Below are 16,610 nucleotides of genomic sequence, written 5' to 3'. Positions count from 1 at the left end.
ATCGGAACAGTTATAACCTAATTTTCGATTCCAAACCGATTCTTTTTATTTTTTTTTACAATAAAAAAATGAAACAAGCACAAATTGTTTTTTTTATTAGAAGTTGCTCACTTACAACATAAGACAAGGGCAACAGAATGGATTATAAATCTCATTTACAGATTAAACATTGATTCGCAGCGTTTAATTTCTTTTATTTTTTGTCGTTTATCTATTTAATTTTTTAAAATTTAATTATCATTTAATTTATTCGCTAACTGACTATATGCCCATACCCCAGGGAGTTCACTTGCTTATTAGAAGGTTTTAAATTCCCTGGAAAGTGTTTTTTTAAGTTTGTAGGCGCCAGCTATACATTGGCGGTGTCTTTCATCATCTTCTTCTGAAATTATGAACAAATACTGAAAGAATAAATGCTACCAAAGGCAAGACTCTTCTACATACCTGAATGAATTTATTTGTGTTTAAACTTCTTTTAAAGTGTGTTCTTGGTGGTGCCCGGAAAACTCGTCCTATGAAAACTCGTACCCAGAAAACTCGTTTATTTTTGCTAGATAGGAAAACTCGTCCATTATTGAACAAATATCGATTGAAAACACATTTAATAACCGTTCTTGCAGTAGATATTCTTTTAAAAAAAAATACTATACCCCCATAATATTAAAAAATATTTTTACTAGTTTACTGTTTAAAAAATAAAATCGATTTTCTAAGTATTCGTTTTCTACCTAATTGGCTAAGTTGTTAGTGGTTTCACTTACTTTAAAACGTTTGTTGTCCAAAAACGAGAACAGACCGCATAATATATATATATATACATATATATATATATATATATATATATATATATATATATATATATATATATATATATATATATATACCTCCCACTGCTGTATTAAAGATAAAGTAATAAATATTTGTTGATTTTAAACTACCAGTAAAACTAAAATATATAGATCAAACATAGAAATTTGATTTTACGTTTGAGCAAATATGTGCAAAATTTGCGATATTCACGAAAAAATAAGAATTTAAAATTAAATATTTAGATATTGATAAAGAATCAGTAACGGAATCGGGAATTTACTACGGAACTTGATATTGCATCGAAATCGAGAAAATATTTGAATCGTCCCATCGCTAATAGATTTATATATACATATATACCTTACATAAATTAGATATCTATCTATATATGCAAACAAACATCTATATATATATAAGTACCTTACATATCTATGTATATTATACATGTATATATATATATATATATATATATATATATATATATATATATACGCACATATCTCTATATATAGTTATATAAATACATGTATACACGCATACACATCTCTCTATATATAACTTAAATATATATATATATATACATCTCTCTATATAGATCATATACACATACATCTTTCTATATATAGCTAATATATATGTATTGTATATATATATATATCTTTCTATATATACATATTTCTATTTATATATATGCATATACACATCTTTCTATATATATACATATATCTTTCTATATATATACACATCTTTCTATATATATATACATCTTTCTATATATATATATACATCTTTCTATATATATATATATATACATCTTTCTATATATATATATATATACATCTTTCTATATATATACATCTTTATATATATATATATATATATCTTTTTCTCTCTCTCTCTATATATATAAATCTTTCTATATATATATGTATATATAAATCTTTCTCTCTCTATATATGTATATATAAATCTTTCTCTCTCTATATATATGTATATATAAATCTTTCTCTCTCTATATATGTATATATAAATCTTTCTATATATATATGTACATATAAATCTTTCTATACATTTATATACATATAAATCTTTCTATACATATAAATCTTTCCATATATATATATATATAAATCTTTCCATATATATATATATATAAATCTTTCCATATATATATATATATAAATCTTTCCATATATATATATATATAAATCTTTCCATATATATATATATATATATATAAATCTTTCTATATATATATAAATCTTTCTATATATATATATATATATAAATCTTTCTATATATATATATATATAAATCTTTCTCTCTCTCTATATATATATATAAATCTTTCTCTCTCTATATATATATATATATAAATCTTTCTCTCTCTCTATATATATATATATAAATCTTTCTATATATATATAAATCTTTCTTTCTCTCTCTATATATATATATAAATCTTTCTTTCTCTCTCTATATATATATATAAATCTTTCTATATATATAAATCTTTCTATATATATATAAATCTTTCTATATATATATAAATAAATCTTTCTCTATATATATATATAAATAAATTTTTCTATGTATATATATATAAATAAATCTTTCTATGTATATATATATATAAATAAATCTTTATATATATATATATAAATAAATCTTTATATATATATATATATATATATATATAAATAAATCTTTCTATATATATATATATATATAAATCTTTCTATATATATATATATAAATAAATCTTTCTCTATATAAATCTTTATATATATAAATTTTTCTATATTTAAATCTTTCTATATATAAATCTTTCTATAAATATATAGATATAAATCTTTCTATATATATATAGATATAAATCTTTCTATATATATAAATATTTCTATATATATATATAAATCTTTCTATATATATATATATATAAATCTTTCTATATATATATATAAATCTTTCTATATATATACATCTTCCTCTCTCTCTCTCTCCATATATATATATATATATATATATATATATATATACATATATATACACACACACACATGTTCAAGTTGATAGTATTCCTGCAGACAAGACACTGCTTTTATATATAGTGTACTCTTTGTTTAATCACCTTTCATTTCCTTTAAAATGTGTTTGTTAACAGTACAATTTGATTTTTAAGTTAATTCGGAAAAGTGCTGCTTCTTTTCCTTTCACACATGCGCAGATCTCTGCGTAGGAACGTCCCGATAGAGTATCCATCCAATCGCGATTATCTTTCTTCCACTTAATCAAACAGATGTTTGCGTATAAATAGATATTTTAGAGTGCTTTTAACCCGCACTTTTCAGCGTAACGTATGTGTTACCATAACGTTTTGCCGTTATTAGCTATATGAACGAATGTGTGTGAGTGCTTTATGTATTGTGTGCTCACACTGAGATATGTTTAAGGTTATTATCCTTTTTTTTCGCAAATGCATTAGGCTAACTATTTCTTATATATATGTATGGCATTTTTGTGTTAGATGGTTTACTGCTTTTAATTACATAAGAATTATAAAACAAACTCATTAAAAAAATGGGGTTGCATTTCATATAAATTAAAAGACTTGACAGGAATTTTCTAAATTTTATATTTATATATATGTACATTATATATACATTATATACATACACAAACATATATATAATAAGAATATAGATAATCATATATATATATATGTACATTATATATATGCATTATATACACATATATATAAATTATATATAAACATTATATATACATATATGTATACACATGATATATATACAAATACACGTATATATATATGCATAATACATGCATATATAAAAGATACACATTATATTCATATACATATATATATACAAGTTATATACAAATACATATACATTATATACATATATATATTATATACATATATATACGTTATATAAAAATACATATAAATTATATATATTATATGTACGTTATATACAAATACATATATATTATCTACATGCATATATCATATGCATATCTATATATCATATACATATATACTATATACGTATCTATATGTATACACTATGTACTTATATATATATACATATATTGATACATTAAATATATACATACAGAATATATATATGCATACACATTCAGTAAAAATATATGTACACCCCCATATATATATATATAAAATTAGCAAACTTCATTATATATGGAAAACTATTTTTATTTTTTGGATTATCTCTGTTCGATACTCGACGCGGTAAGCAAGTTTCTGGTTTCATGTATGCATAATATATATATATATGTATATAAGCGAGATAAGATACTGATAGAATTCAGATGAAAAATCCTTATAGATATTACTTGAAGCAATACTTTCAAGGAGATCCTAGCCAAAAAGGAAAAGCTCAATATTTAAGAATAGAGCAATATACAAGTTTCGTGGTTAAATGTGAAATTCTGAAAAAACAACATATAGAGACATATATTCGATTTAAGAACTTATTGCTTGACAAAAGGAATATATAGAAGGGGTTATTTTAATTTCCTTAATCCATGGATTTTTAACAATGGATCATATCATCAGAGGAAATAAAATGCAGGTAGCAAAATGTTCAGCTGCGAATGGACGCTATTTTGCTATTCAGCACAATTATTGAAAATATATATACACATAAACCATATATGTGTCTACACATATATACATATATATATATACATATTCATATACATGTATATATGCGGAACGATAAAAATGTCGACCGAGAAATGACGAGATCTTTCCATTTCCGCTTAATGAAAACCGGTTTTCTTTTTTTGTTTCAAACCATCTACTAGTCGGCACGTTGTTTACAAATCCCAAGAGCGATAGGCGCCTTCTATCTTATCTGAAATTGACACAATATTGTAAAACATATGCTGTCTATCAATTCAAGTTTTTACAACAGGAACATTGTGAACACCTACAAATTATCAATCCGGACGGCAACGTGTAACGAAGCTTCTGGCCACGGTTATGGTCTTTGGTGTGGTTTCAAGTGGGAGCTATATCATGACACCTCACATCTTCGAAAGCCGGCAACAAAGTGTACCTGGATGTGCTGAAGAGTGTGGTGATCTCCTCGTGTAATCAGACCCTGGTTGTGGCAGTAGAATGCAGCGCCGGCCCACAAGTCCAAAGAAGCCTAGTCTATGCTTCAGAAGGAGTACTACAACTTTGTCTCCTTTTCTCACTGTTCCGTCCCAATTTTTCCTACCTGAAGCCGCTGGACTACTTCGTCTGGTCATACGTGGAGAATATCACTAACATGACCTCCCACAACACCAGAGCTAGCCTGATCGCCGCCATGCACCGAGTATTCGCTGAGCTCCCGCCAGTGCCTTTGGAAAAGACATGCTCCCAGTTTCGGACGCGTATCGCGACCGTGATTGAGACTGAAAGCGACTACATTGAATAGATGCCAGTTCTACTATATAATCAGGTTACTTGAATTGATTTTTTAATTAAAAGTTTTTAAATAATTTAGGGCGACAATTTTATCGTTCCACCTGGAATATATATTTATATACACACACACACATATGTGTGTGTATATTTTCTTCTTAAATACATATAAGAGTTTGTAACATGAATATCACTACATAATTTTATAGGAGAATATATGTATGTGTGTGTGTGTGTATATATATATACATGTGTGTATCTATAGAGATTGTGTCGCATATAAATACATATACAATTATATATATAATAATTATATGTATACATATATGTATATATACACACATATACAGAAACATAAATACACATATACATACATATGCACACACACATATATATATACACATATATTCATATAAATGCACACATATACATATATATACACGCATATATACATATATATTATAAGACTTTTACTATATATTAAAAAACGCACACGTCAAGTTTGAATTTACGGTGAAAATGTGATTGACGCGTGGTGGCGATAAAACAAAACAGAAGACATGATTACACATTGTAAATAATAGAGTCCCTAACCTGAATGATTCAGGCAAAGACATAAAATGTGAATATCTTTTGTGATGGGGATTAAATGTATCCGGGAAAACTCATATCGGAAAGTTCAGTTTACATATGGAATTTTCCATCAGATTACTTGCAGGAAAAACATTAAGTGATTTTTCTTCAAATAAGAATAAACATATAAGTAACATTGAGAATTATATTTGATTAAATAAACAATATACACATATACATGCGTATATATGATGCCTACACATATATTTGTGTATATGGTATATTTATTAATAAATACACACATATTACTATGATATATGTTTTATTGCATATATTGGCATATATGATGTATGTATATGCATATACTAAAATATATATGGTGTATATATTATGTATATAAATTTATAAATATTTACATATGCATACATATAAAATTGCGTATATAGACTATAATACATATTTATATATGCATATATTATATATATATATATATATATATATATATACATGTGTTATCGCATATATACATTAGGAAGTAATGCATGCATATATATATATATATTTATTTATATATAAAATGTTTTCTCAGCTATATACACACATGATTTATTTATAACATAATACATATATGATATATACATACAGTTAACACTGGGATACGGCATTAAAATAAGAAACAAAGTACAGTACAGCATATAATACACATACACTATAAATAACTCTGCAAGGCAGAGTAAATACCGTAACCAGGGGCCGGAAAACATCGTTTTCTACATCGTAACCTGAAATAAACGTATCCTAGGGTCATTGTATCCCAAGGTTCTACTTTATATGATATAAACCTTCATACATTATGATATATGCTTATCTATATTACGAAGTATTATATATACATTATAAAATATCAATTATATATATATATATATATATATATATATATATATATATATACACTTGTGCCCGATATTATTCATACCCCTCGGATCTTTGAGATTTCTATAAGAATATTGCTCAAACCAGAAGGTAGACAATATTAAAGGGATTTCAAACAATAAATCAAGCATAAGCATTTAATTTAAACTCAACAAATAAATAAATTATGCAAGTTTGAAACATTATACAAAGAAAAACAATAATGGCACTAGTTCAAAATTATTCATACCTCTCTTACTAATAGTCAATAGCATGCCCTTTATTCTTAATAACTGCCTGTAACCGTTTTGGATATTTATCAACAAAGTTTTTACAAGCATCAACACTGATTTTTGACCATTCTTCAATGCAGTAGTTCTCCAAATCCCTCAAATTTCTAGGTTTCCGCTTTTTAACCTCAGTTTTCAATATGTGCCAGAGGTTTTCGATAGGGTTCAGGTCGGGACTCTGGCTAGGCCATTCCAAAACATTAATTTGATTATCCTCAAACCATTTCTTGACTATTTTGGCAGTATGTTTTGGATCATTATCCTGTTGAAGGACCCAGTTTGGTCCTAAATGGAGCTTATCCGCATCCTGTCTAATGTTTTTCTGGAGTATCTCCAAATATTGCTCCTTCTTCATGGTTCCATCTATCTTGACCAAACTACCTGGACCACTAGCCGAAAAGGAGCCCCAAAACATTAGGCTACCACCACCATGTTTCACCGTGGGTATGGTGTTCTTTGGGTTCTAAGCTTCTCCTTTCTTCCTCCAAACGTAAGAAGCATCCATATGGCCAAACAATTCAATTTTTGTTTCGTCAGTCCACAAAATACTTGAGAAAACGGACTCTGGAGAATTCACATGGGTCCTAGCAAACTTTAGACGTGCTGCAAGGTGTTTTCCGGTGTGCAATGGAGTCCTTCTTGGTCTTCTTCCTTTCAGACCATTTTCATGCAGAGTCCTTTGCAATGTTTGCCTTGATATTTTTATGCCAGAAGACTCCAGATTTTCTAAAATGTCCTTAGTAGTGGTGGTTGGATTTGCATTAACACTTCTTACAATATTCCGGGTGGCTCTAGCAGACAGTTTCCTTTTCCTTCCTATACCAATCAAGTTGTTTGTTGTGTGGTGGCTCTGGAATTTTTTGATGATGCTCTGTACTGTTGCTGTAGGGACCTCAAATTTCTTGGAAATTGACTTGTAACCTAAACCATCCTTATGTGAATTCACAATTTTAGTCCTAAGATCATTACTAAGCTCTTTTTTTCTTCCCCATTCTAATAATTTTTATTCTTTTATTGGTTTTCAGTTGATATCATTTTAATTTCTGAAAAAATGCAAAAAACGCAATGAAATTAATCAAAGGTTGTATAAAAGCATTCAAAATAAGAATCAAACAGGAAACAAACAGTCAGAAACTCGATTAATACTGAAAAAATAAGGGGGTATGATTATTTTTGAACATTGCAGATTTTATAAATAGCTGTATATTTCTTTTATTACAAGTATCCCGAGATTTTAAAATGACGAAAATGATCAGAAGAGGTTTATTAAGAATATGTATCAATATGGACGTAAACAATAAATTCTTACAAAGTTACACCTAATAAACTCAATTTTCAAGGGGGGGTATGAATAATATCGGGCACAAGTGTATATACACATGCATATATATATGCATATATATTCAGTAACGTGATTGATAATTTAAAATTCAAATTAGAATTAAATTAAAAATCCGTTTCACAAGATTATCTTCCCCTTTCTTTCTTCAGTTTAAAATTTAGCGTTTTAATCAAACGTATACTAACCGATATAAAATATTCCATTAGCGTTCTTTTAAAAAATTTATCATTTCATAAGTTGAAAAGCTACAATAAACATCCATATGAATACTTTGACCTTAATTGCTGATTTCAAAAGGCGAAGAATTAAAAGGTAAATAATTATATATATTTATATATATATATGTATGTATCTGTGTATATGCGTGTGTCTCTATATGTACATATATATGTGTATGTATATATATGTATATATATATATGTATATATGTGTGTCTATGAATTTTATTAGAAATATATTATTATAATATTATATTTAAACCAAATTCAGATTTATAATTTTATTCTATTTTATTTCCATCTTTAACCCATACTAATTTGCTTATCAAGTAAATACATGCCTTTTATTTTAATTTTTTTCCAGATACATCTGCCTTACTTTTAATGCTAGCTTTATTTATGGTGTCTTTTACATATATCAAAAACCCTTTCCAATACTTTTGCTGATGAATAAACTTTGTTTTTTTAAAAATACTATATGTAAAAATTATCGTCCGTGGCTTAATGTCTACCACAATAAAAACATTGTTTTCCGAAACGATCGTACAAATTATTGACTTTGCTGTTATTCCTTCTTGTGAAACGGATTTTTAATTTAATTCTAATTTGAATTTTAAACTATCAATCACATTACTGAATATTAAATTAGCTCTAGGATATTTACCTATCGAGCTTATTATATATCTAAATTACAACGAGCACTTTTTCTTTTCCTGTATTTTAATTAAATTAGTAATTTTACTATTACATTAAAATACACTCTGCTCTTTAGACTATTGTTCTAATCTCCTTTAAATTTATATATGCATATATATGCATATATATGTATGCATATATATGTATGCATATATATATGCATATATATGCACATATATATGCATATATATATGCATATATATATGCATACATATATATATATGCATATATATGCATATATATGTGTACATATATATATGCATATATATGTATATATATGTGTACATATATATATGCATATATATGTATGCACATATATATGCATATATATATGCATATATATGTATGCATATATATAGGCATATGTATGCATATATATATGCATATACATGTATGCATATATATATGCATATATATATGCATATATATATGCACACATATATATATATGCATATGTATGCACATATATATGCATATGTATGCATATATATGCATATACATGTATGCACATATATATATATGCATATATATGCATATAGATGTATGCATATATATACGCATATATATGCATATATATGCATATACATGTGCATATGTATGTATATATATGCATATGCATGTATGCATATATATGCATATATATGCATATATATATGTATATATATTCATGCATATATATATGCATATATATATGCATATATATATGTATATATATGCATATATATGTGCATATATATGCACATATATATGCATACATATATGCATATATACATATATATATATGCATAAATATATGCATATATATATGCATATATATATATGTGTGTGTGTGTGATTAGACGATTCCAATTTTTTTTTTCCGATTTCGATATAATTACCGATTCTGTTCTAAATTGCCGATTCCGATTGAGGTACCGATTGCAATTGTTTTAAAGATCTAAACATTTAAATAGAGATTTAAAAACGTTCACATTACCTACCCGTGTAATGTCCGCATATACTTTGCAGAACGTGAAAAATACAATTACAAGAGCAGATCTTTCTAAATATTTTTCTCACATGCTGATCTATAATTGATTAACAATTGTAAGACAAGACTTGTTTTACTTTTAAAGCAACCTTTTGTTCATCGTTCATGCTGTTTGAAATTTACATAAACAAAAAGAATCAACGATCTGCATGCAAAAAGAGAAAACAGTGTTAAAACAGAATAGTTAACAAAGCACCTCCCATGTCAAAAAATGAGTTTCAACATAATAGTGTAACTATTTAGAAAATCATTCTTTACACTGGTTTCGGTCTCTGTTAACTATTTGTTACTTTCTTTTTAATGAACAAACGCTAATGTTTATTTTTCGAAATTATAAATATTTAATCAGTTATTAGATTGATTTGCGTTATTTTAAAAAGGAAGAAACAAGATACAGACGACAACGTCGCCGATCATAATAATAATAATAATAATAATAATAATAATAATAATAATAATAATAATAATAACAACAATAATAATACTAATAATAACAATACTAATAATAACAATAATAATAATAACAATAACAATAATAATAACAATAATAATAATCATAATGGCAAATAGATTAACATATTTGATTAAATCAATTGACCGAAATGAGATTCGACTTGACAGGAAGAAAAAGATATTTTAGAATTTGGAGTAGGAAAGCAGATATACACATGGATTGAACGTAAAATGATTATCATTTTCCGGCCCATTCTAATTTTTTTAAATTTTTTTCGAATCGCTTAAAAATCGAAAATTACATAAAATCCTTGTACAACGTAACCTTTTTGCTTGATAATTGGCATTTATTTGATATGTTTGTCCCAGCGTTTGTTAAATTTTCGATTTTGAGCAATTATCAAGGGTCATTGTGCAGAGTTTCTGGGCAAGCCATTTTTTTATTTTGACTCAATAAAGTGGACACTGTTTGCTTTGGATTAAAATACGGTCTAAAGAAACTTTGAACACAAATGAACTTATCGAGGTAGGTAGAAGAGTCTTGCTTTTGTTAACATTACTTTGTTGCATATTTGTTTTTCATCTCTTTTTTGGATCTTGGATATAATAACAAATGTCCGAATATCATTATTTTTGTCTAGAAGTTAAATGTAATCATAATTTTCTTTTTAATTCAGAGAACTTCTTCAATGAATTTTTCCAAGATTTTGATAAACTCATTGAAAGATTTTCATCTATATTTTTCACGGGTGTTCCAAATGAAGACATACCAGAAAACATAAATTATTTAAAAACTAAGCCGGTGCCAACGAAATTGCAAAACCTTTGTCCAGAATATTTTAAATCTTTTAATAATAAAGTGTAAACTCGCAGATATGAGGCATGTGGGCGTTTAATGAATAGATGCAAAATGGTTTACCAAAGGAATAGGCAAGTTTACTCTCAAATTTAAACTTTGTTTACAGTAATTGATCAATAAACGAAATAGACTCCGAGAATCAATGTTAAATCTGGGAATGAGATTCATAACCTGTGACCTGTGACCCTTAGTCTAATGTTGTAAATGAGCAACTTCTAATAGGTAAATTTATGTTCGTTTCATTTTTTATTATCAAGAAAAAATTGTAAAAATTGTTTTGGATTAGGAAATCAGGCTCAAATTTTTTTGATTCTATATCAATTCCAATACCCTAGAAAGTTCCTATTCCCGATTTCGATTAATCGTCCCAACACTAATATATATATATATATATATATATATATATATATATATATATATATATATGTGTGTGTGTGTGTGTGTGTGTGTATGTTAGCGTATGCGTGTGCGTGCCTTTGTGTGTGTGTGTGCGTGCGCGAACGTTTGTGTGTGCGTGCGTGTGTTTTAATTTTCTTTCTTTGAAGATTCTAATGCTGAGTATGGGACAGCCAAACTAGCTGCCAAGATTCTCCTGTTTTTTTTATTGAAACCAACCGAGAGCTCTTTTTAGTATCCTTGCTGTCCCTTTTATGCAATTGTCTGGGTGCCTTTGCACCTGATTCACCAGGAATATTAGGTAGGAATTCAGGTTCTTCTTCATAAGCCCTGTTGCACCTATAATAACTGATATGATTGATATCTCTATAAGATTCAAGTTTGTGCGTGTGTGTGTATGTATGTGTGTGTGTATGTATGTACGTGTGTGTGTCTGTGTCCTGAGTGGTCACAAATGTCATGAAAGCTTTTTCTTGTTTGAAATCCTAAAATAACTATATACGTCACTCAGAGAAATAGTGGTCTTATTTAAACTAACGTTGTTTAATATATACACACACATGTGTGTGTATATATATATATATATATAGACACACACACGCATATATATATATTTATATACTTTGTGTATGTGTGTTTAATTGTGTATTCATGTGTGTTATTTTATCTATAATCTTAGATTAGAAATATATATGAATGCAAAATTATGTTAAATAAAATACAAAAAAATGATCTCACATTATATCTTTTTTTTCTAAGGGCTTTTTGTTAGACTAGCAATTGATCAGGTTTGAACAACTGACAATTGTATGAACTTTGCATCTACTCGTCATACGACCCTCTTAATCCAAATCAGTACAATTTATAATATTTGATTACGTATGAGAAATTGAAATATTGTTGATGCATCTTTTCAGCTTGTTTGCTAAGAGATCTGACGCATATACGATTTTGTAACATTTTTCTTTTTAAATACTTAATGGAAAAGTTACTTGAATTATGTGTCGAGCACTTTACATCTCAGACTAATAGCTTCCTAATTACCTGACATGTTTAATAGCGTTTTATAAATGTAATTGAAATAATAAGAGATGAAGTGAAAAATATATTCTGTTCGTTTTATCCAGATATCATGAGAAAATAAATTTTGAAAGCTAATTTCTATGCAAAACAGATACAGAGCAGATACGTATTTGACGTCAAACGCAAGATAACAAACATGGCCGCCAAATTAAAAATGTTTTTTTTAGTCCAAGAACAATAGTATTTCACTCAGGATTAGATATACAAAATCTGACATTTTCAAAGAAAAATAGATATGGAGATAAAATATCACATTGCAAAACCGCCCGGAGAGATACACGAGCTACATATTCGGAGTTCATCATTGATTTCATTACACGTTTCAGGTTTACCTACATCAAGCACATTTGCCCAGGGAACCAATTCGATTGATCGACGGTAAACCACAACATTAACTTTATCATGAATTCTAAGATGAATAACTGCTTTTAACAGCGTACTGTTTCTGTTATACTAAACATTAGTTTTTCTAGCAAATGAAAATTTAAAATGCGAACTCCTGGATGCGTGCTCGAAAAAAGTGGATGCACGTGAAGGGTGTGATGTCACTTTGGGGGAGTCAAGTTGATACTTAAAAATGGGAAAGGACGACGCAAGACGGTGTCGCAAAATGGAATACACAGACGAGAAGAAAAAGCAAATATAATTGCCGCTGAACTAAAACAAAGAAAATGAGGTTATTTTAAACTAGCAGGCCGCCGGACGTTGCCTGATCGTAATATCACATTTTATTTCATGCAGATTACGTATTTATTTTTATAGAGTCAATTCTCCATCGATTATTATAATGAACATGCTATTTAGTAGTGTGATAAAAACTATATATATGTATATATATATGTATATATATATATGTATATATATATATATTATATATATATATATATATTATAGATATAGATATAGATATAGATATATAGATATGACTTGGCACCATGAGCTAGAATCGAAACCAAACCATATAATCTCAACCTTCATTCTTAAGTGTACGAAAAATTTTATATATATATATATATATATATATATATATATATATTCACCTGTTATCCCTTTTTTTAAATATGGAATCGCCTGGTCGTCGAAGTCAACATTCAAGGAAGCAAGCAAGGACGCGCGGACAGTCCACAGAATTTTATAATTATTAAGATTGCTATGGATAAACAGTGTCGAAAATGGACAATTCAGTAATCGCCCCCTGTCTCTCTCCGAACGTCAGAGCAACACACACACGCATACATATACACACATCTAATATTAAAGTAAATCTAAGTTAATCAAAATTACGTTTCCTAAGGCTCTTTTCCTATCTTTTCAGCACATATAATATATGCTAAAATAATCTGTTCGTAAAGATTGAGCTATATTTGAAAAGAAAAAACCTCAATTTTGATTCGTCTCATCTTGTTATATTTCTCCTAGTCTGTTTGTTTATTTGTCTGTCTGTTCTAATTTGTCTTGGACACTACTGGTCGATCCGAGTGAAACTTTCCAGAACAACCGAACCGAAACAAGTAAAGGTTTTTTGTTGTTTTTTCAAAAATTATTTTGGATGACTACGCTCAGTATTCAAAATGGACCATTTAGGAATCGTGCTCTCTCTATCTCATCCACTCCATTTTCAAACGCCATCGCAAACACACAACAAATTATAATCATATGAATTCTAAGTTAATCAACTTTTCTTTCTCTAAGGATCTTTTCTTATATCGTTCGATCACATAGAACAATGTTATATTATATTTCTCCGAGTCCGTTTGTCTGTACGTTCTAGTTTTGTTTCGGAAACTTCTAGTCCGATCCGGCTGAAAGTTGGTATTGACCTTGGGTATGATAAAGTGCAGCGAATTAAGTATTATTATTATTTAAGTTGTAACTGTAGAGAGATAGATAAAGTAAGAGAGAGATAGAGAGAGAGAGAGAGAGAGAGCGAAGGGGAGAGAGAGAGGGTTATACACAGCAGAGTTAGATTATTTTAGAATTTCTTTTACGTTCGTTATAATTAAAGTTTTAATATCTTGATTTATTATTCAACCCAAGTTCATGTACTCTTAAATTATTTTTTGTTTTGCTGTAGTAAATGATATGTGTTTGGCTGTTTGCATAGTTAAATTTCATTTAGAGCACTGTTTGCTCTAGGACCGGCAATTAGATATGAAGTTTCAGTTAATATGTATTGAATAATTAGACTTGAACATTTATATCTCTCCAAATTTATTTAATACAAGTACATCCAAACTCTTCAACAAGTAGCCTTGACTTGCTGGATGTGCCGTAAGTGGTATACAATGTATACTACTACAACTACTAATGCTGCTACTACTACTACTACTACTACTACTACTACTACTACTACTACTACGACGACGCATAATCTACATCTAATGATAGTGAAGTCTTACGCCCTTCAAAATTATAATAGAATTTTGTTAAACTTTTCATGAACAGCTGTTGGGATAATGGCAGTAACATAATCCAGTTGTTCCCAACCACTATGCCGCTGCACATAAGTGTGCTGCGGAATAATTACTGGTGTGTCGTGAAGAGATTAGAACTAGAAGCCATTTTATTTCATTTTGTTTAATAAAGACATTTCATTTTTTAAAGACGATGACACCGTTCAATTCCAACTCAAAGGAAAAAGAAAAACAAAAATATCCATCAATCGTACTGCAATTCTCATCTTATGTAAACTTCAACCCTTACCTAAACAACATTAAAATAAAAAAAAGCGCGAAAAACTTTAACATTTTGAAGGAGCATTAAGTGCATTTGTCTCTTTCACATTCGTCCACATATTGCAGCAGTAGTTAAGAAACACCAGGCACAACTGCCCCACTGACATTTACCGTTATTATTTTATACCAGATATTGAATACAAAATATGTTGATTTTATGTGATAAAGAATTTTCAATATATAATCATTTATGCTTGTTTTAAATTATTTTATTGCAAAAAAAGGCTTATAAGTAGAATACATTTATTTTTTGTGATAGGTGTGCTGCGAAAATGAGCAAAACTCTCAATGTGCTGCCATGTACAAAAAGTTGGAAACCACTGACATAATTAAATAATCTAATGATAACTACATATACTGCTATTATTATTATTATTATTATTATTATTATTATTAGTAGTAGTAGTAGTAGTAGTAGTATGATGATGATGATCATCATCATCATCTCATTAGGAGTTTTCACACAGACTATCATGAAAGAATTCTCCTTGAGAACAATCTGTGGTGTTCCCTGGAGTCTGACTGACAAGTCTACGAAATGTCAAGTAATCTCCACCTCTTTCGATAACATTTGCAAATATATTTGCGTTATTGCAACAGCTGTTCACCACCGGTTTCTCGTTGGTAGAAGCCATTCGTTTTCATTAAAATTTGAATTATTATTAGTAGTAATATTAGTAATATTTTTATTGTTATTGTTTGTATCCAATAGTTCTCACACACATCATCTTCAGAAACTCCTCATTGATAATAA

General features: G+C 28.0%; 1 protein-coding gene across 11 annotated transcripts in view; it reads right to left on the bottom strand.

The window, feature by feature from the left end:
* The window catches only part of LOC145286125 (cadherin-23-like), a 1,312,625-nt gene that overhangs the window by 539,219 nt on the left and 756,796 nt on the right, over positions 1-16,610 (bottom strand). The window lies entirely within an intron of this gene.

The sequence above is a fragment of the Euprymna scolopes genome, chromosome 10 (genome assembly GCF_053919585.1).
Source record: "Euprymna scolopes isolate OS-2025 chromosome 10, ASM5391958v1, whole genome shotgun sequence".
In the NCBI taxonomy this organism is placed as follows: Eukaryota; Metazoa; Mollusca; class Cephalopoda; order Sepiida; family Sepiolidae; genus Euprymna; species Euprymna scolopes.
This window is presented reverse-complemented; position numbering and strand designations above follow the sequence as displayed.